This window comes from Hyla sarda, chromosome 8, assembly GCF_029499605.1.
Source record: "Hyla sarda isolate aHylSar1 chromosome 8, aHylSar1.hap1, whole genome shotgun sequence".
Lineage (NCBI taxonomy): Eukaryota > Metazoa > Chordata > Amphibia > Anura > Hylidae > Hyla > Hyla sarda.
The window spans coordinates 99,633,863-99,655,855 of NC_079196.1; the positions used below are offsets into that span (position 1 = coordinate 99,633,863).

The following is a 21,993-nucleotide window of genomic DNA, read 5'->3' on the forward strand; positions in this document are numbered from 1 at the left end:
TCATTTGGGATGAAATCGAACAAACTTTTCGATGTGTCTCTGAGACAAGTCAAACCATTTTTTTAAAGGCTAGGGAAACTTTAAATCATCTTCTGTGTAAAAAAACATTTCTGTCACCCCAGACAACCCTTATAAAATGTAAATACTATGAATCTTATTAAAAATTGTTATGCATATTTTAAATCACCAACAAACTGAGAGACTTCTAATATTTTTGGGGTAAGGTCAGACATGTCTTGGTGGTTATTTTCTGCAGCAGATTTCCTTACAAAGCTACAATGGACCTGTGGTAAAATTACATGCAGATTGTATTGCTGATTTTACATGCCTCTGTTGAGCACTTCTTCCCATGCATTGCAAAGAGTGAAATCCATAGTGAAAATCCTAAAAAGAATAAACATGCACAGGTGTGTAAAAATGCAACATGCCCTGAGTAAAGAGCAGATTTTATCTAGGGATCGACCGATTATCAGTTTGGCCGATATTATCGGCCGATAATTGTGATTTTGGACTTTATCGGTATCGGCAATTACCTTGCCGATATGCCGATAATGCCCCACCCCCCGGCCATAGACGACCATCGCCTCCGCTGCCCCATTGCCTCCCCCATCCTCTGCCCACATACCGCCGCCGCTGCCCCATTGCCTCCCCCCATCCTCTGCCCACATACCGCCGCCACCCCATCCCCTCCCCCCATCCCCGGTGTTATAATTACCTGTTCCTGAGGTCCGCGATCCTTCTGGCTCCTGTGCTATTGCTGTGCGCTGTGCTGCGTAATGACGAGTGACGTCCCCAACGCGACGTCACCGTCAGTGCGCACAGTGACAGCGCAGGACGCCGACAGAGCCAGAAGGATCGCAGATCCCGGGGAACAGGTAATTATAACACCCGGGATGGGGGGAGGCGATGGGGCGGCGGTGGTATGTGGGCAGAGGATAGGGGGGAGGCGATGGTGCAGCGGCATGGGGCCAGAGGATGGGAGGGGGGCAATGGGGCAGGGGCGGCAGTTTGTGGGCAGAGGATGGGGGGGGGAGGCTATGGGGCAACTGTGGTGGTTAGACTCAGGACAGGCAGGGGGAGAGAAACGGGTGGTGGTGGCGGTCTCTGGCACCACAAAAGCCACTGCAGTCCAATGATTTAAAGCGCACGCTTTAAATCATTGATCTGCAATGGCTTCTGCCCCGCCGGGGGGGGGGGGGGAGGGGTGGTTTGAAATGGCCGATAACTTATACCGGAATATAACTTATTGGCTATCAGCCTGAAAGGTGACAGATTATCGGTATCGGCCCTAAAAAGTCGATATTGGTCGATCCCTAATTTTATCTATTATACTTTGATGGGGTATAGAAAATCCCTTTTGCAGGATACATCTGGATTTGTTGGATCCAACAAAGCTGTCAAGGCCCCATTATAATTTAGATTTGTTCAAGCATTTTTTATATATTTCCTACAAGTTTAAAAAACATACATAGAATAAAATATAAACATGTTTATAAATAAGTAAATGCCGTTTTATTTTATTTTTCTTATACACTTCCACTTTGCATTTCCCTTGAAGCTCACATTGGAGCTCTGAGCCCTCGAATTGTTTCTGTATTCCCCCAAACTGAAATATTAATATTATTTTATAAAGAAGTGCACATAAACTCTGTTGTGCTGTTATTTAATATTGCCATAGGCGTCTGGTGATAGATGGTATCTTTAAGAAGCAACAAGCTTGTGGGAACAACTCCCTCTCTCTTTCTAATCTTCAGCCTCCTTGATGTTTGCAGATTGTTTTATTAACAAGTGCCACATTCAATACGAAGTATTGGCCAAAAGTGAATTGAAGCAACTGCAAAACTATCAAAGCAGTGGGGAGCATACATAATTCATAGGGTCCCTCTAATCTCTTCAGGATAGAAGAAAATCAAAACAATTTGAATACAATGTATTGAAAGTGACCTGGTAGTCATATGGGATTGCGAATACTTCTACACATTCTCTCCATAAAACACATCAACAACTGTGCCAGATGTAAAGAGCAGGCAGGTAGCAAAGTTAAGCAGAAGGAGGTATCTCCTGAAGGGCTTGTATAGCTTCTTCACTCTAAAAAGATATATGGTGGATGCAGCGTTAATAGAATGTATGACTAGTGAGCCTGTGACTAAGCATAATGTAGTGCCATTGGTTGGACTCACCACTGATGTGATGGCAAACGGAGATAGGCTAATATGGGAACTGTATATTTTGGTTAGATTTAACCTTTATGGAGAATGAAAGCAATCTAACAGTCGAAAGTCCTACCTATAATGTATAACTGAACATACCTGTGGAATATTACTGAAGCAGTTTTTTTAACTGCGTTTTTTTTTTGGGTTCGCTAGAGGAAGCAATTCTAAGACCCCAGCCTCCAGTCATGAACACATACTATTTTATTTGCATGGTAAACTTTATCGTCATAACTGCACATATAGAACAAAATATGAAAGCTGTTGTCTGTGACTTTAATTTTACTTTTAAAAGTGGCCAGGCTGGAATAGAAAAAAAAAAGGGTCCTCCCAGATCTCCAGCCACTGCCATCACAACAGTCTTTCTGGTCAGCACTTCCTGGTCTTGATACAACAGAAGTACTTCAGAAAAAAACAGGAATTAAAGAAGTAGTCCAGTGCTGAAAAACATTTCAGATCGCGGGGGTCCGACTGCTGGTGCCCCCTGCGATCTTCTGTACGGGGCCCCAGCTTGCTGGCCAGATAGCTGGTGTCGACCACCGGACAAAGTGGCGGCTGACACGCCCCCTAAAAACATCGCTATGGCAGAGCCGGAGATTGTCGAAGGCAGCACTCCGGCTCTGCCATAGAGATGTATTGAGGGGGGATGTCAGCTGCCGCTTCCTGCAGTGGTCAACCTGCCCATTTCCCCGTACAGGGGATCACGGGGGCCCCACCGGTCGGACCCCCGCGATCTGAAACTTATCCCCTATAAGTTTTTCAGTACTGGATATCTCTAATACTGCGCTGGACAGGAACAGGACTTCCACCAGGATAAAGTGATGTGTACCTTTCTTGACCAACATGCAACGCATTTCGCTGCGCATGAGTTCCACTGGGATAAAGTGACGTGTACCTTTATTGACCAACAGGTAATGCGTTCCGCTGCGCATGTGAAGCGAAATGCGTTGCATGTCAGTCAATAAAGGTACAGGAATTAAGACTGCACTGGACAGGAACAGGACTTCCACCAGGATAAAGTGACATGTACTTTTATTGATCAACATGCAATGCATTTTGCTGCGCATGTGCAGCGAAACGCGTTGCATGTCGGTCAATAAAGGTACACGTGACTTTATCCCGGTGGAAGTCCTGTTCCTGTCCAGCGCCATCTTAAAAGGGGAACTCTGATGGTAAAAAGATGTTTTCAAATCAACTGGTGCCAGAAAGTTAAACAGATTTGTAAATGACTTCTATTAAAAAATATTAATCCTTCCAGTACTTATCATCTGCTGTATACTACAGATATGCTACAGAGAAATTTGTGAAGTTCTTTCCAGCCTGACCACAGGCTCTCTGCTGACACCTCTGTCCATGTCAGGAACGGTCCAGAGCAGGAGAGGTTTGCTTTGGGGATTTGATTCTAAGGGTATCTTCACACTGCGGAATCTCCGCTCTCGGAATTTCGCGAGCGGAGATTCCGTCAGGCAGCCGCCAGTGAAAATACTGACTAATTTTCTCTGTAGTATACTACTGGAAGGCTTCAGATTTTGAAATATAAGTAATTTACAAATATGTATCACTTTCTGGCACCAGTTGATTTGAAAACATCTGTTTTCCACTTGTTTCCACCGAAGTTCCCCTTTAATTCCTGGTTTCTTCTGAAGTACTTCTGTTGCTATACCTCAGGTCACAGGAAGGCTGCGGATGGGATTTTATATTCACACACACGCATTCTATTGTTGTGTATGTGGTTACACAACTGAATTAGGTAAGATGTTTTTATCACTGCACTTAATTCCTTCACTATGGAGCGCCCGTGCTTTTTCTTTTAGTCTTAATACAAGGAAGTGTCTGCTAAGCCAATCACCGGCCTCAGGGGTGACCGGCCAAGTCAGCGCTAGTGCAGAGACCGAGACTGGGAAGCCGCAAAGCTGGTCACCATCTAACCAACAGCAGAGCATGAAAGCGGATGATTACACTTTTCAGCCATGCCTGGCCAATGACATTGGGCTGATTTCTAAACTGTTAAATTTGTGTTTTACAGCTCAAAAAAGGCTTAAGAAATTTCTGGGGAAAAAAAAACTGATCAAAAACTGAAGTAAAAAATAAACAGCTGAAAAAAAAAAAGACTAAACGGCTAATAAAAAAAAACTGCATGAGAACATTGCCTTAAAAATAAAGTCCCAGACCACCCCTAAAATTTCTAATAGGTTGTTAGTGAATCAACCCAGAAGAATTAGACCCTACTGCAAGTGATTGTTTACAGAGCCAACATCAAATGGGTTCACCTGTCTCCTATAGTATTGGAGCCTGGGTCATCAGAGTATCCTCTGGTGCCCTGCAGAATCAATCTAAGGGCCCTATTAGATGGCCAAATGCCAATAACAAGTTTTGCGCGGGAAAAAAAGCAGAAGCAATCGCTACATTTCTTGTGCTGTCTTTTGCTGCCATCATTCGTTTGCTGCACATCCCCTATTACATGAGAAGATATTTGGCTATTTATGAAGAATAACTCGCCGAATGCAACACACCAGTCGCTATATCATGTACTAAAGTTTTACTCTTTTTGTGGTTATCTTTTTGAGTCTTGTCTCTGTATTTAGATAACTTACTTTTGTCACCTTTGCCCCTTATGGTTATGACTATTTTGCTGTGGTTCTGTAGACAGTGTGACTCTTTTACCTGTCCTATACCATTGTATGCATTTCATTGCCTTCACCTTATTTTCTGTATCAGTTTATCTTTGTGCCATATATCAATTTTGTGCAATTTTATGGAGTTTTTATGTATTTTTGTACCAATATAAGGGGACATTTATCAAAGCACGTGCGACTACGCTCTTTTTTCTGTGACTTTTTGCATGTTCAGTCTCCTAAGCAAAAAATAAAAATCTTGCTTACCAAAGCAAAAAGTTACTTTTGACTTGCAGTGGTCAGAGATTTATCAATTGCGAAAGTCGCAAAAAAGTCGCATTGCATGAAAAAACCTACTAAATTTACTCCAGCTCAGACATGGAGCAGAAAAAGCCACTACCAAAGCAAAAAAAGAAAAATTGCTTAAGTGAAAAATTTATCAACAGGCTGAAAGCAGTTCATAAATAAGTCGCACATAAGCAAAAAAAATTGTAAGAAAAAAATAACTAAAAAAAGGAATACATAAGCAAACATTAATAAATGTCCCCCATAGATTGTAATTCACTTGTACATGATATAGCGACTGGTGTGTTGCATTTGGTTGTGTTTGGTATATCCCAGTTGTGGCTTTGTTCTTGTCGTTTGATTTTGGAGTAATTATTTATGACAAACATGCACCAAACATGATAAATGTTGGGAAAGTACACATGATGTACGCACAGGGAAACGGGGACAGAAATAAACTTGATTTACGCAAACAATGATAAAATGATAAAACAATGATAAAATCTCCTATGCATGTGTACGCTTTTGTATCATGTTTTTGTGTATTTATGTATATCCATGTGTATATGAATTTCAATCCAACAGTGCTTTGTGCTTTTAGAGACCCTGGTAGCTTTTTTTTTGTTTGTTTGTTTTTTAAACAATTATAACAAAAATTATTGTATTGTATTCTTTACATTTTTATTGATGTTATTTGCTATTCAATGGCAACAATGCAAAACAACATTCTTTTTTCATTAGTTCTGTTTGTTGAAATATGATAGTTTTACAGAACATTTTAAGTTGTGCTACTTTAAATCCAAAATATCCTGTTTACACACAAAAAGCTTTCCTATTAAAACATGCGGTTTTAGTGCACTTTTTCAGATGTGAGCTGCTTGTATCTTGACAGCAAAAGTCCCCCAAAAAAAACACTAAAACTTTACATTTAATAAAGCTGTTTAAAAGAATCCTAAATGGATCCATTTAGGATTATTTTAAACAGCTTTATTAAATCTTAAGTTTAAGTGTTTTTTTTGGACTTTTGCATACTTTAGTACACTATTTAGCATCCAGATACAGTGATTTTTGTATCTTTGACAGCACTCAGCGTCCTTGTGTGAACCCAGCCTATCTCTGTCACACAAACTTATGTGCCAATTTTTTTTTCTTCTTCATTCATGTATGTAAATTGTATTTTTGTAATATTAATGTGATATTTGTGGGGATCTTTTTTTAAAAAAAAAGTAATTCAAAGAAAATGAGTCATGTAAATGCAAATATGTTAGCGCGTTGGACACCCTGCATGACATTAAAAAGTCATTATTTTACCATAGCGGAAACTTTTGACTTGTTGGTGACAGCCGGAGCACATTGTGTATGAGCCCATTTAAACTGTCCATACCCTGTAATGTCTGCCAGAAGCAGCCAATGTGACCTGCAGAAAGTACACAAACAGAGATGAGTGAATCACTATGGTATTTAGATTGCAGAACAGATGTGCTGTAGAAGAGTTCTGGAGACCCCCACAAATCCCACATAGCATTTGTCTATTTATCTCCATTTCAATTCGCTTTGAAGAAACCAACATGGCAGCCAAAGCTCTCTGGTCAGCAAGATCAGACTGCGGCCACATCAATAATCTGACCAGAAAGTATCTTTGGAATTGGGCAGTCTCTGGAGGAAGAAACTGAGAAATTCAAGCCTGGGTTGCCTCCTTTTTTCAGATGGTGTGAATTTAAATAAACAAAAGGAGATTTTTTTTCGGAGAGCGCCAGCTCATGTTCTTTAAAAATATTGCAGTGATCTAAGTTTACATAATAATCCAAACCTTTGTCCATGTACAATGTAGACTATCAGATTTAAGCCAACAAATGCCTGAACGCTGCTTGCTGTTTCAGTGTTTTATAGAATACTTTGATACATTTAACTCCTTCGCTGCCTGACGAAAGCTAGTCATAGGTCTGTAAAAGGGCCAATGTCTTCAATGCTTATTCTATGCAACCGAGAGATTAGATAGATCTAATTCCACTTATTTTAGAGAAAACAATAGAATTGGACAGAAAAAAAATACAACATTTAATCTAACATCAGGCTTTTGGGCAAGGGTCGGCCAGCACCCATAGATATCTGAGTGCTATATAATATCTCTGTCAGCTTTAGGACAACATTTGTTATGAATTCATGGGCACCACACCTTGAACAGCTGGGAAAGGTGAAATCATTGATCTCTATAAAGTACGGAATATGAGCTGTATCTCACAATTTCCCAAGAGCTCGACGACCCATGAATGCTAAATGTAATGCATTGCAGTCACTGTAGTATGAATTAGTGAGATCATTTGTTGCTATAGTGAGCACACTCACTAACAATGTATAAAATGTTTTGTAGAGCGTGAACACAACGTTCATGTTCTACAAAACATTTTACACATTGTTAGTGAGTGTGCTCCCTATTGAAACAAATGATCTCAACTTTCTCACTAATTCATACTACAGTGACTGCAATACATACGGGCTGAACTACAATCACAAAGCAAGTTGGTATATCAACCTTCATATGTGCATTTGGGTGGTGAAGAGGTTAAAAACCCGATCACTCTGGAAAGGGAACAATTAGATCCCCCCTCCCACCGCACACACATCCTGCTGAATATTTTTGCAGGGTTGTTTGCTTGTCTAGTAAACTCTGACTGCAGAGGTAATCAGGGCTCTGGTTTACATTAGCCTGGCTGCCCCAGAGAGGCTCCTTGAGGATTTCACAAGGCTCTTAAGCTGCTAGAACCTGTGTTTTGTTGTAGATTTTAAACTTTTATTGTGCAAAATGCACAAGTTTATGTGTTTTTGATGTACACCAGTGTCTTATAGGTTGTTGTTTACCAAAAAAAAAACAAAGAACAGAGTGATATGGTACTTATTGTAATTGAGATGCATTAGATATACTAGTTTGTTTTGTTTCACATACATTATAATCTACAACTATTCTGTGAAGTTTTCTATTGGATGCTCCCCATTAACCCTGCTATACACTGAATATTGGGAAGAGAAGGAAGATCATTGTCTGAAGATCATTGTCTGTGCCCTATTGATCATACTTGCAGTCCATAATTCAATGGCCCAGATTTACCAATTCTTAGCCAGTGCTAACATAGACAGCTTGGCCGACATTTATCATTGTCTTTAGACTGGTTTTTATGTCTAGAAAAGGCACAAAAAAGGCACAAGCAGGGTTTATTTGCCCCTTTTTTGCGCCTTTTGGTTTACACATTTCTGCTGATTTTGAGTTGCAATCCACTGAGTTTGGCAATACACATGATATAGAAGGGATTTATGAACTGCGCCTTTTTGTGAAAAGGTGCAAAAAAGGTGCTAAGCCACTGAAAAGTCTCTAAAACTACCCCAGCCCAGACTTAGTTTAGCTTTTTGGTGTATGTGAAGAGTGAAATTACAGAAAATGTGACCTGAACAAAATTTATGAAATGCTCGGTGACCAACTAATAAATATGGTGCTCCTACACATTACCAGCACACACAAAAAAGGTGCAGAAAAATGCTTCACTCGCACCTCCAATGATAAATGCCGGCCCTAGTCTTCAAATGTGTCAGAGCTATCAAAGTGTCTCAGGCTGATTTAAATACCCTGCCACATTTGAAGACTCTCTAGTCTAAGTTTTTGCTGGCTTACTTCAAACCAGAACTATGTACTAAAATCTTGGCTCTTTTATTAATTTTTTATTTACTACCTTCCTGAGCATAATGATAAAGGAAGTTGCTGCTTGGATAACCACTTTAACCCCTTTACGACCACGGACGTAAATGTCCGTCCTGGTTTGGTGGTTCTTCGCGCAACAGGACGTACATTTACGTCCTGTGTATGACCGCAAGCATCGGAACGGCGCTCGCGTCATACACGGCAGGTTCCGGCTGCTAGCAGCAGCTGGGGACCTACCAGTAATGGCCGACATCCGCGATCGTGCGGAAGTCTGCCATTAACCCCTCAGATGCCATGATCAATACAGATCAATACAGCGCTGCAGCGGCGATCCAATAATCTGGCTCCGGCCGTCTCCCGGGGTCTTCTGCTCTGGTCTGAGATCGAGCAGACCAGAGCAGAAGATCACAGATAATACTGATCGATGCTATGTCCTATGCATAGCACTGAACAGTATTAGCAATCAAATGATTGATATAGACAGTCCCCTATGTGTACATAAAAAGTGTAAAGAAAAAATGTGAAAAATGTCAAAATAAAAAGTAAAAAAAAAGTGAAAAATCCCCTCCCCCAATAAAAATTGTAATTGTCTGTTTTTCCCATTTTCCCCCCAAAAAGCATATTTTTTTTTAATAAACATATTTGGTATCGCCGCGTGCGTAAATGTCCGAACTATCAAAATATTTTGTTAATGAACCTGTACGGTGAATGGCGTAAACGTAAAAAAATAAATCCAAAAGATGCTGCTTTTTTGTCACATTTTATTAAAAAAAAAGTATAAAAAATGATCTAAAAGTTTTATATATGCAAATGTTGTATCAATAAAAATTTCAGATGACGGCGCAAAAAATGAGCCCTCATACCGCCCTATATACGGAAAAATGAAAAAGTTATAGGTGGTCAAAATAGGGCGATTTTGTACAAAAAGTTTTAGATCTTTTTTTAAGTGGTACAAAAATTTAATTTTCATTCAGTTTCATTACAAAGTACAATTAGTCACGCAAAAAACAAGCCCATATATGGGTCTGTAGATGGAATAAAAAAGAGTTATGGATTTTAGAAGGCGAGGAGGAAAAAACGAAAATGCAAAAATAAAATTGGCCTGGTCCTTAAGGTTAAAATGGGCTTGGTCCTTAAGGGGTTAAAGGGGTACTCCAGTGTAAAAAATGTTTTAAAATCAACTGGTGCCAGTAAGTTATACATATTTGTAAATTACTTCTATTTAAAAATCTTAACCCTTCCAGTACTTATCAGCTGCTGTATGCTCTAGAGGACGTTGTATAGTTCTTTCCAGTTTGTCAAGAGCAGGAGAGGTTTGCTATGGGGATTTTTTCCTGCTTTGGACAGTTCCTGGCATGGACAGAGGTGGCAGCAGAGAGCACTGTGGTCAGACTGGAAAGAACTACACATCTTTCTCTGTGGTACAGTAAATGATAAGTACTGGAAGGATTAAGATTTTTAAATAGAAGTCATTTCAAATCTGTATAATTTTCTGGCACCAGTTTATTTGTAAACATTTTTTTCCACCAGAGTACCCCTTTACACAGGACATGTTAGCCAGTTTTTTGGCACAAACTACACCAGAATTCTGGTGTATTTGCAATAGTAAATCTGTCCCACTGTCTCCTTGGCATGCACTGTTTATAGCTATAGTACTAGAACAGTATTAGCAAGGATGACATGTACTACACTTCCCAGCACTTTCTCTACTGGTTTGTCATAAAACGCATATATAAGAAGAAAGAATATACCCGTTTAAGCAGAAGCTAGCAGCCATAAGTGATGCAACATTAGACTTTATGATGTCTTTCAATATCTTTATTGGAGAACAGTGTGATAAAGCATATCCTGGCTGACTGTCTTAGTCAGCTGAGTGTAATATTGCTGTTTAATCCTATTACTGATTTTTTTTGCCAGCCTCCAAGGCCAACAGGAACACAATTTGCCCAACAGGCATATATTACCTAAGGCCAAGTTCACAAACTACAATTGTTGATGCTTGTTTTTATTTTTTGTTTTGTTTTTTAGCCCAGTTAGGAGTGAACATTATGGCCTCTTGCACATAGCTGCATTACGGACATGCGTTGTATGACTTCATAGCAAGACCCTCATACTATAGCAAGACAGTGTTTCCCAACCAGGATGCCTCCAGCTGTTACAAAACTACATCTCCCAGCATGCCCGGACAGGGTGCAACAACTGGAGGCACCCTGGTTGGGAAACACTGCCCTATACTATAGGCTGGGTCTATACTGATACTCAATGTACTTCTCATTTTATATGGAAGCATAGAGACTTTTGCTCCATTATGTCAGCAGAAATATTCCCCCTAGAAGCAATGTGCTGCATCCCAGCGTTAAAGGGGTACTCCACTGGAAAAAAAAAATGTTTTAAATCAAATGGTGCAAGAAAGTAAAGTAAAGAAACAGATTTGTAAATTACTTCTATTTAAAAATCTTAATCCTTCCAGTACTTATGTATACTACAGAGGAAGTTTTTTTCTTTTTGAATTTCCTTTCTGCCTGACCACAGTGCTCTCTACTGACACCTCTGTCCATTTTAGGAACTGTCCAGAGTAGAAGAAAATCCTGATAGCAAAGCTATCCTGCTCTGGACAGTTCCTGACATGGACAGAGGTGTCAGCAGAGAGCACTTGGGGTCAGGCAGAAAGGAAATTCAAAAAGAAAAGAACTTCATCTTTAGTATACAGCAGCTGATAAGTACTGGAAGAATTGGGATTTTTTAATTGAAGTAATTTACAAATCTGTTCAACTTTCTGGCACCAGTTAATTTAAAAGAAAATGTTTTCCAGTGGAGTACCCCTTTAACAAGTAGAGACACAATGGCACCCTAGGGGTTCATAAAATAGAACCATAAGGACACCAATAAGCCAACTTCAAATAGGCAAGTTTCTGACACCAGTAAGTTCGACACTGGACCCACGGTCAGGCAGAGCTTGTAGCCATAATACACCCGTGTGAAACCCTGCTAAGACAGAGTGCTAAGTCTTTCCTTTATCAATTTCTTCCATTTAAAAGCTGCCTCAGGCTTGGATAAAATAATAATGCCCAAAATTTAGCTTTACTATATAGTTTCATATTATACTGCTTCTTTTTATAAGGAAAGATCTTATGCTCAAATGTGAAGAATACAAAACATTGGTCCATCGATATGAAGGACGTCGTCCTGACTCAGTCCAGTCTTGGTTGATGAGAAATGTTCTTTCAGTTCATCCATTATTTACTAAAATGATGGAACCCATACAAACATGCTGTTCCTAAATTCTCATTTTCCCGGTGCAGATAGTTCTGATGACTCTGCATGGAATAAATATATCTTGCTCCCATCCAGCGGTTGTAATCTTTTTATTGTGCACAGACAAGAAACTGTCAGTACATTCTCAGTGGGATAAAGCAGCAGGAAGTGTCTCCGAGAAGATTTAATGTTATGTTAAGGGAGCAGTGTGGAGACCTCTCCTGCTGACAAAATGCCCCAGAAGTGTGTCTGTCATGTGCGATGACAACATGCTAAAATGATGCTAGTGTTTCAAAACAGGTTCACCCTAGCAACCCCACACATCCTCATTGGTAATACAGAAAAATGACACCAAGGTAAACTAAGACATCATCTAAATGTCAAAATGTGAGTATTGTATAAGCGTGGTAATAAATCTGAATTTACAGAAGTTCAGTATGTATTCTGGTAGACCACACAGACCACTAGTTCAGCATTCAACAAAAAATATACACATCAGTCAAGTTATTGGCATATTTCTATCTGATAAATTGAGGGCATAATGCTAGGATATGCCTTTATTGTATGATTGGTGGGGGTCCAACTTCCAGGACTCCCAACAATACTGAAAATGAAGGGGCTACACTTGAGGGGTTTTATTTAAGAGACCACATTCCTGTTCCTTGCACAGCTGGGTGGCCAGGGGAAAACACTGAAAGGGACGCACCACTACACCAGCACTGTGCCCTCCTCATTTCAACAATGAGATGCAATCACTATATAAGACAGGAATTCGTATTTACTGACTCATTTTCCATAGCCCCAGAACACATGTTAGCTATAGGGGTTCTCCGTTTTTTTTTTGTTTTTGTTTTTTAATGGCCTTACCTTAAGATAGAACGTCAATATCCTTTCAGCCGTGTACACTCTGTAGTGGCTGTACTTGGTATTGCAGTTCTTCCTATCTTTATTAATGGAACAAGCTGCAATACTAGGTACAACCACTACCCAGTGTAAGGAGTGGAGTCTGGTAGGAAGTGGAAAAACAGCAAAGTTCACACATGTGCAATGGCCCCTTTTAATCAACTAATCCATGAGGCCTAAAAGTAGGCCATTAATTAAAATACCATTCTTTAATGTTATATGATCCCCCAAGGTTCATTATATCTATCGATTTTTGTTAAAAACTGCTATAGGCTGATGAAGCCATTACAAATGTAACAAACAGCTCCCCACCTGTCCTCAGATTCTGTGTGGTATTGCAGCTCAATTCCATTGAAGTAAAAGGAGTTTAGCTGTAACATCACACACAACCTGAGGACAGTTATGGTGCTGTTTTTGGAAGAAACAAGCTCTGTTTTTCTATTCCTAGTGTGGTAGCAAGGTGTGATGAGGGCAGATCTTTGGCTGTCCCTCTTTGAACCCTCTCCAGCTCCACTATATCTTTCTTGTACACTGGTGCCCAGTACTGTACACAGTATTCTATGTGTGATCTGACTAATTATGGTAACGGGGTGTGATGAGGGCAGATGTTGTTACCCTAGGGGCAGATGGCATTAACCCCTTGTATTCATGATGCCAGAGCTAGGTTTAGCCTAAAAAACACCCAAAGGTATACCACTGGATCCTGGGCTAGGCATGGGAGCAATAAAGACTCCAACGCCAAGTTCCGGCAATGGTAGCTTTACTGAGGGTAGACAGTTGGTGACGTATATAAAGTTCAGCCAGGGCCCAAGGAGGTGACCAGTGAGGCAGAGACCTTAAGGACATGTGGTAGGCCTGGACAATTGAATGCAGGCCACGCTGACTTGACAGATGACAGGGACTGACTTGACTTGACTCATAAAGCTGTGACTTTAGCTTACTTGAATTGATGGTGGCTGCAGGACATGACTTTGAGGCCTCCAACACTCTGGGCACACACAATAGAAACAACTACACTGGAACTCAGCAGGAAGCAAGAGCTAAGCTCCAAGAGAAAGAATCTAGCTCCTCCCAGGGCTTATATGTGGGAGACTGGCAGGGAGCCCATAGGTCACTCTTGGGATCACAAGGTCACTTGTACCTCCTGGGTAACAATCACATGACATAACTCTTAAAGATACAACACATTTTACAATACAATACACTGCTGACCGCAGTGACAAACACACAACATTATTACAAAAGGAGGCACGCGTTGGATCATAAAACTAGATGCCATAGGTGCTCTTGGTTTCAATGATTGTTACGAATTCAGCCCCTTTTTATAGAATCAACATATTCTGTGTTTAACTAGCCTTTTACTTGTTCCTGATATACCAGTACTATGTCTATTTTGATATGTTTTTAATGTTTTGCAATGTATATACAATGTTTTTGTATTCATCTGTTGCGATCACATGACGCCTCCTGTTTCTTACCTGTTCCGGTGTCTCTTATATAAGATGCGCTTGCGCATATAAGTCGCCAGGTGTCAGCTAGTGGAAGCACGCTAAGCGTGCGAAACAGTACTGTCCTGTCATCACCTCTGACTCTTACTCTCTGATGCCTGTCCTGCATGCTGTATTGATGCCCAACTGATTACAGTAAAGATGTGATCAGTGGACGGTGAGTGCAGTCTCCTTTTTTCTATTGACATTTTCCACATTGTATTGTATTGGGATTATGCACCCCGGATTCCAGGATCAGGCTAGGTTCCCAGTGGTCAATTACCAGCTGCATATTTAACCCCCTTCAATAGTGCATGTGACGGTTCCCTGCTCTTCTAATCACATATTGTACTTGTTGTTTCCTGAACCTGAGCATGCCTGGAAGGAAGAATATTCTTACAGCATGGAAATGAACATAAACGTACCATCCACCTACCCTGAACCAACCATACGTGCAGGCAGAGTAGAGGCAGAGGCTTTTTTTTCTGTCATGCAACACTCTAGACCAGCTGACAGTTATGGGAGTAAGAGCCTTGGAACACAGAATTATCTAAATGGCTGATCAAGAGAGTCCTCTATTTTGGACAATTAATTCTCTGCAATCTTATACTAGCAATGCCCGTACCCCGCGAGGCTTACGAGTATATAAGATGCCTTCTCAATTTAATGACGACCCAGAGTTCATGCAAGAGTGGAATTCAGCCCACTTAGAACACACTGCAAAACTGACCAGCATTGTACTGAAGAGAAATCAAAACGAATATAGTACTACTACAGCCGAACTCTGTAAAACAAAATATCGTACAAGGGTGAGCACAACTGCAGCAGCAGATTTCTTTAAAAAAATTGTACAATAAAATGGCCATCCTACAAGCCGAGATCAAAGAAACCAAGCGTGAAAAATTTATAAGGGACAAGTCAGATTATGACTCTTCACAGGTTTTCAACTGGAACACTAAAAAGCAGAACAAACGATTCCGTTGTGGCAACTATAATAGAAGAAGAGGCAATATGCAAAAAAAATCCCTCAGACTTCTGGACTACAGATTCCGATACTAGCCAATCAGATGATTCCACAATTCGTTCGAATTCACAACAATCTGCCTCTGGTCCGTTCCCTTTAGGAAGAAAACCCGGAGGGGCAGAGGGAGGAAGGGATCCAGTCGGCTCCATCAAGAGAAAGGGTGTCTCGTGGAGGGACTAACTAGCATCACTGAACCTTCTAATCTCATTAATCTTACAGATGTCTCTCTAGAGTGTGTGTCCCTTTTGTCTAAGGGTTTGAATTTCGGACTGTGTGAGTCTTTTGAATACACAGAGTTCGATATTGATCTATTTAAAGGCCACAAGAAAAATCAATTTATTTAAAATGTTTAATAAAAAAATTTCTACTTGCAGTCAGCAATATTGTATTGAGAAGGTGATTCCCCTGCTAAGATAGGTCCCTTGGGTTTTTCTCCCATCAATGATGCCACCGAGGTTGACCTTCAAGCTATACATGATTTATGCCATTTGGCTGATACACATTTGGATACATCCGTCCCTGATACACATCTTGTCGAAAAAGAGTCCAAGATCAATGTCTTTAAAGGTGGTAACCCTTCTACATTCTCTCCTCCGATTCCTCCAGGCAGTTTTTTAGACCTGTTTACACAGGCCGTTTGTAAAGATGTGAAGGCACTGGTGTATTCATATGCGACCAGCAATTTATCTAAAGGAGAGGAACGCGCATTGAAGTGGCTCGCCAGGAGACCAGATTTAAAAGTTTCATGGGCAGATAAAGGTGGGAGTACTGTGGTTATGTCCACTGAGTACTACAAATCCGAAACAAAGCGCCTGTTGAGCGACAAAATTACATATGCTCGTCTCCCCTCAGACCTCACTCAAAAAACACTAAATCAGCTATAGTCATTTCTTAGATGTCATTCTGAACAAGGCATAATCTCCCCTAAGACTGCATAAAAATGATTTCCAATTTGTCCTAGACCTGCCAAGTGGTACTTTTTACCCAAGGTGCATAAGTCGCAGAGCCAAACCCCTGGACTCCCTATCATCACGGGGATTGGCTCTGCGACCAAGTACCTATCTCAGTATATTGAATGGCTATTTAAACCCCTATTAAAATGCACATCCACATACCTCAAAGACACCGGCGATCTTTTGATATACCTTGAAGGTTTCGAGTGCCACACCAGTTATAGATTAGCCTCCATAGATATCGAGAGATTGTACACCCGCATCCCTTTGGGATGCGGGTGTGCAAGCCATTCCAGAGTTTGTTATGGAAAAAACTCTATTCGTTCTTTCGCACAATGAATTTAAGGAGGGAGAAGATTGGTATAGACAGGAGACTGGCACTGTGCCTATGCCAATCTTTTCCTTGCCATCTTCGAATGCCAATATATTTTTTCCAACCGCAACTCCTATACCAGGTATATAAAACTCTTCCTGTGTTTTGTCTGTGACATTTTAGTCATCTGGGACGGCCCCGAAACTGAATTCCAAGGATTCGTTATATATACTTGAATACGGTCAATAAAGAAAATATGTTGTTTACATCTGTGTTTGGTGGAGCGGAGCTTGAATTTTTGGATGTTAAGTTAAAAGTGATTAAAGGCACATTGGTGACAATGGGATATTGTAAACCCATTGCACGCAATTCTATCCTTTATTTCCAAAGCTCCCATCAGCCACACACAAAACGAGGAATCCCGTATTTGCAGTTTTTGTGATTAAAATGCATCAATAGTGATACCCAGATTTTTGAAAACCAAGCAAAAGAATTAAAAAACCATCAAAGGAATTACCCACCATCAGTAATTGATTCTGCATTAGACAGAGCAAGAAGATCGAATAGAACCAAAGATTATTACCAAAGAAAAAAAACTAGAAATAATGAAAATGAAAAGCGATTTGTATTTTCCCTTAGCAACTCTAACCTTAACCAAGTAGTGATTAGAGCAATACATCGTCACTGGTACATGCTTGGCACAGACATTGATCTCAACCCTTGGTTACCTATAGAAATAGCGTTACCAAAGGTGACCGCCTTAAAAGCCTGTCAACTAATAAACAAAAATTTGCTTCTTCTTCTTGGCTAAAAGGATATTCCTTGAAAGGAAATTTTCCATTCAGGAGTTCGTTTTGTCCACAAAACTGTGCTAGTAGACAGCTGAAATTCGGCAAATTTACACATATAGTGAACCAACTTATAACATGTCGTACTACATTCGTCATTTATGTACTAATATGCCCATGTGGGTTCTCCTACGTAGGCAAAACCATTCTCCAGCTCCATGTCCGTATTCGTGAACATCTGAGATCCATCAGAACCGGCATTGGAGCCACACATCTTATAACCCACATGCGCGATGTCCACGATAGTAATTCCACCTTACTCAAGTTTGCAGGGTTAGAACATGTATATCCATCACCTGATAGCAGTGACGGACACACAACATTATTACAAAAGGAGGCACGTTGGATCATAAAACTAGATGCCAAAGGTGCCCTTGGTTTCAATGATCGTTACGAATTCAGCCCCTTTTTTATAGAATCAACATATTCTGCGTTTATCTGCCTTTTACTTGTTCCTGATATACCAGTACTATGTATATTTTGCAATCACATGAACCCTCCTGTTTCTTACCTGTTCCGGTATCTCTCATATAAGATGCGCTTGCGCATAGTGAGACGCCAGGTGCCGGCTAATGGAAGCACGCTAAGCGTGTGAAACAGTACTGTCCCATCATGACCTCTGCCTCTTACTCTCTGATGCATGTACTGCACGTTGTATAGATGCCTAACTGATTACAGTAAAGATGTGATCACTGGACGGTGAGTGCAATCTCCTTTTTTCTATCGATATTTTCCAATCTCCTGTACTGAGCCACCACATTAAGTAAACCCATTAAGCAGTAATGTGGGTGGTCTTTCGCCATGACTTACTGTCAGAACACACAGTGCATTGCATTTTTCTGCATATGGTGTTACATAGTGACAGACCAGTGGCATTGTCCTTGCAAATCTCTATCCACCGCTACAGATTCCTACAATGGATATGTGACCATCAGAACTAGACCATGAAACAATGGAAGAAGCTGGCCTGGTCTGATAAATTACGTTCCCATATCATGTGGGGGAAGAGATGGTACAAAGATTTACTATATGAAGAAGACAAGCAGCCAGAGACAGCATGATGCTCTAAGCAATGTTCTGCTGGGAAACCTTAGGTCCTGCTATTCACGTAGGTACTTTTAAAGGGGTCATCCACCATAAGGTGATTTTAGTACCTACCTGACAGAACTAGGCATTTCCTGTTGCATTTTGTTCTCTAAACTACACATCCCACAGTTCCATGCTTGCAAGTATGAGGTCCCTTTCCTTCCTCCCACACATCAGCCACCACTCCCATTGAAACACAGTGTTTTCTAACCAGAGGGCCTAACCAGGGGGCCTACAGCTGTTGCAAAATTGAAGCAGGATAGGCTCCCTCTGATCACCTGACCAGTGATGTCAGGTCTCGATGCACTGGAACCTGGGAAATCCTGAGACATGAGTAATTTTGTATGCTGTTAAAAATAAATATTGGGGCGATAATCACAGGAGAATTGTGAGACCACCGTCACACACAGGTACAGACACTATACACTGCTCAAAAAAATAAAGGGATCACTTAAACAACACAATTCCAAGTCAATCACACTTCTGTGAAATTACACTGTCCACTCAGGAAGCAACACTGATTGACAATCAAATTCACATGCTGTTGTGCAAATGAAACATTGATGCCAGGGCCGGATCATCATTGGCACTCCTGGAGCACCTGCTCTGGGCCCCATGGCCGCAGGGGGCCCTTTCACATTCAGGACATCCCTGCGGGCTGCTCAGTAGCGTTTCGGGGGGGGGGGGGCTGTTTTAAAGTGGCCGCAGCGCCGGCTGCTTGTTAAAGATCAGTAGCCCGGCCACGGCCATTTTAACCCCTTAACGACGCAGGACGTATATTTACGTCATGCGCCGGCTCCCGCGATATGAAGCGGGATCGCGCCGCGATCCCGCATCATATCGCGTCGGTCCCGGCGCTCATCAACGGCCGGGACCCGCGGCTAATACCACACATCGCCGATCGCGGCGATGTGCGGTATTAACCCTTTAGAAGCTTCTAAAGTTAAAGTGAAAGTGACCCGGCTGCTCAGTCGGGCTGTTCGGGACCGCCGCGGTGAAATCGCAGCGTCCCGAACAGCTTACAGGACAGCGGGAGGGCCCTTACCTGCCTCCTCGGTGTCCAATCAACGAATGACTGCTCCGTGCCTGAGATCCAGGCAGGAGCAGTTAAGCGCCGATAACCCTGATCACAGGCGTGTTAATACACGCCTGTGATCAGGATGAGAGATCAGTGTGTGCAGTGTTATAGGTCCCTATGGGACCTATAACACTGCAAAAAAAAATGTTAAAAAAGGGTTAATAAAGGTCATTTAACCCCTTCCCTACTAAAAGTTTGAATCACCCCCCTTTTCCCATAAAAAAAATAAAACAGTGTAAAAAAAAAAAAATAAACATATGTGGTATCGCGTAAATGTCCGAACTATAAAAATATATCATTAATTAAACCGCACGGTCAATGGCGTACGCGCAAAAAAATTCCAAAGTTCAAAAAAGCGTATTTGGGTCACTTTTTATACCATTAAAAAATGAATAAAAAGTGATCAAAAAGTCCAATCAAAACAAAAATCATACCGATAAAAACTTCAGATCACGGCGCAAAAAATGAGTCCTCATACCGCCCTGTACGTGGAAAAATAAAAAAGTTATAGGGGTCAGAATAGGACATTTTTAAACGTATACATTTTCCTGCATGTAGTTATGATTTTTTCCAGAAGTGCAAAGTATATAAATCAGGTATCATTTTACAGAATAATGATAAGGTGTCATTTTTACCGAAATATGCACTGCGTAGAAACGGAAGCCCCCAAAAGTTTTTTTCCCGTTTTGCCGTGCATTTTTGGGTAAAATGACTAATGTCACTGCAAAGTAGAATTGGCGATGCAAAAAATAAGCCATAATATGGATTTTTAGGTGGAAAATTGAAAGGGTTATGATTTTTAAAAGGTAAGGAGGAAAAAACGAAAGTGCAAAAACGGAAAAACCCTGAGTCCTTAAGGGGTTAAAACAGTGACCAGCGGCGGCTCCTGTGGGCCCGGACTCCTCCTGCTTTTTCTATTTTTAATATTTCCTTACCTGGCCAGGCTCGACAGGCTCAGGTAATGCAGCTCCTCTGCACGGCATCTGGGACGTCACTCGTCATTTCCTGCAGCCGCGGCCGTTACAGGGCCCAGTTTTCTTCATTACACCCCAGCGCTGCAGGAAATGACGAGTGACGTCCCTGATACCGCGCAGAGGATCCGCAGGAGACGTCACTCGTCACAGCCCACAAGACCCGACGCATTACCTGAGCCTGCCGAGCGCGGCCAGGTAAGGAAATATCAAAAATAGAAAAAGCAGGAGGAGGGGGTAGCAATGAGCAGGGGAAGATTATGAGTGGGGAGGGGAGATGAGCAGGATGATGAGGCAGAAGGGGCAATGATGAGCATGGGGGGAATGATTGGCAGGGGGCAATGATGAGCAGGGGGGTTATCATGAGCAGGGGGGGTAATGATGAGCAAGGGGGGTAATGATGAGCAGGGGGGTAATGATGAGCAGGGGGGAATGATGAGCAGGGGAGAATGATGAGCAGGGGAAGGAATGATGAGCAGGGGGGGTGGAATGATGAACAGGGGGGAATGATGAGCAGGGGGGATGATGAGCAGGGGAGGAATGATGAGCAGGGGAAAACACAGGAAAGGAGACGGGGGGGGTAAATATGGCACAGGGGCTGATAAAAGGAGGAGGAAGGAGGGGGGGGCAAACTGAAGATCAAGGGAATCAAAGTTGGGGGATGATGAGGCATATAGTTCAGAGCTTCCAAGTCATTTATTTTACATTTATTTTTTTCCCCTCAAATTTTCCTGTGAAAATGAGGGTGCGTGTTATATGCCAGTGCATGTTATACGCAGATAAATACTGTCATCCCCCCCTCACATTCAGCAGGACATCCCTGTGTCCTGAAAGATCTTTTCAGGACACAAGGATGTCCCGATTAACCTTTCTGCGGCCCCACGTTAACTTTAAAAACGCAGGGGCCGCGAGGAGGTAGCGCACGCAGGGACATCACTGACGTCCCGTGCGTGCGCCCGTAGGAGTGGAGCAGCGAGGATGCACGCATGGTAAGTTATCTGCACATCATCTTAGGTGCTCCCACCACCGCTCCTCCGGTCCCGGGACCTACTGATATGGCCCCTTGGCCATAGCAGTAGATCATGACACAGGACCAGAGGAGCAATGGTCGGAGCACTGAAGTGGGGCAGCACACAGACATACAGTCTCCAGCCATACAATGTATATGGCTGGAGGCTGTATGTCTGTGGGGGACGCTGCCAACGAAATGTGGGGGGACTACAACCTAAAGCGGGGGAACTGCAACCTACTGTGGGGGAACTGTCACACCCCCT

The 21,993-nt window shown here is 41.8% G+C and overlaps 1 protein-coding gene across 5 annotated transcripts in view; it reads right to left on the bottom strand.

Annotated features, from left to right (window-relative positions):
• Window positions 1-21,993, bottom strand: part of CDK15 (cyclin dependent kinase 15) — a 305,671-nt gene that overhangs the window by 122,008 nt on the left and 161,670 nt on the right. The gene's annotated exons all lie outside the window — the stretch shown is intronic.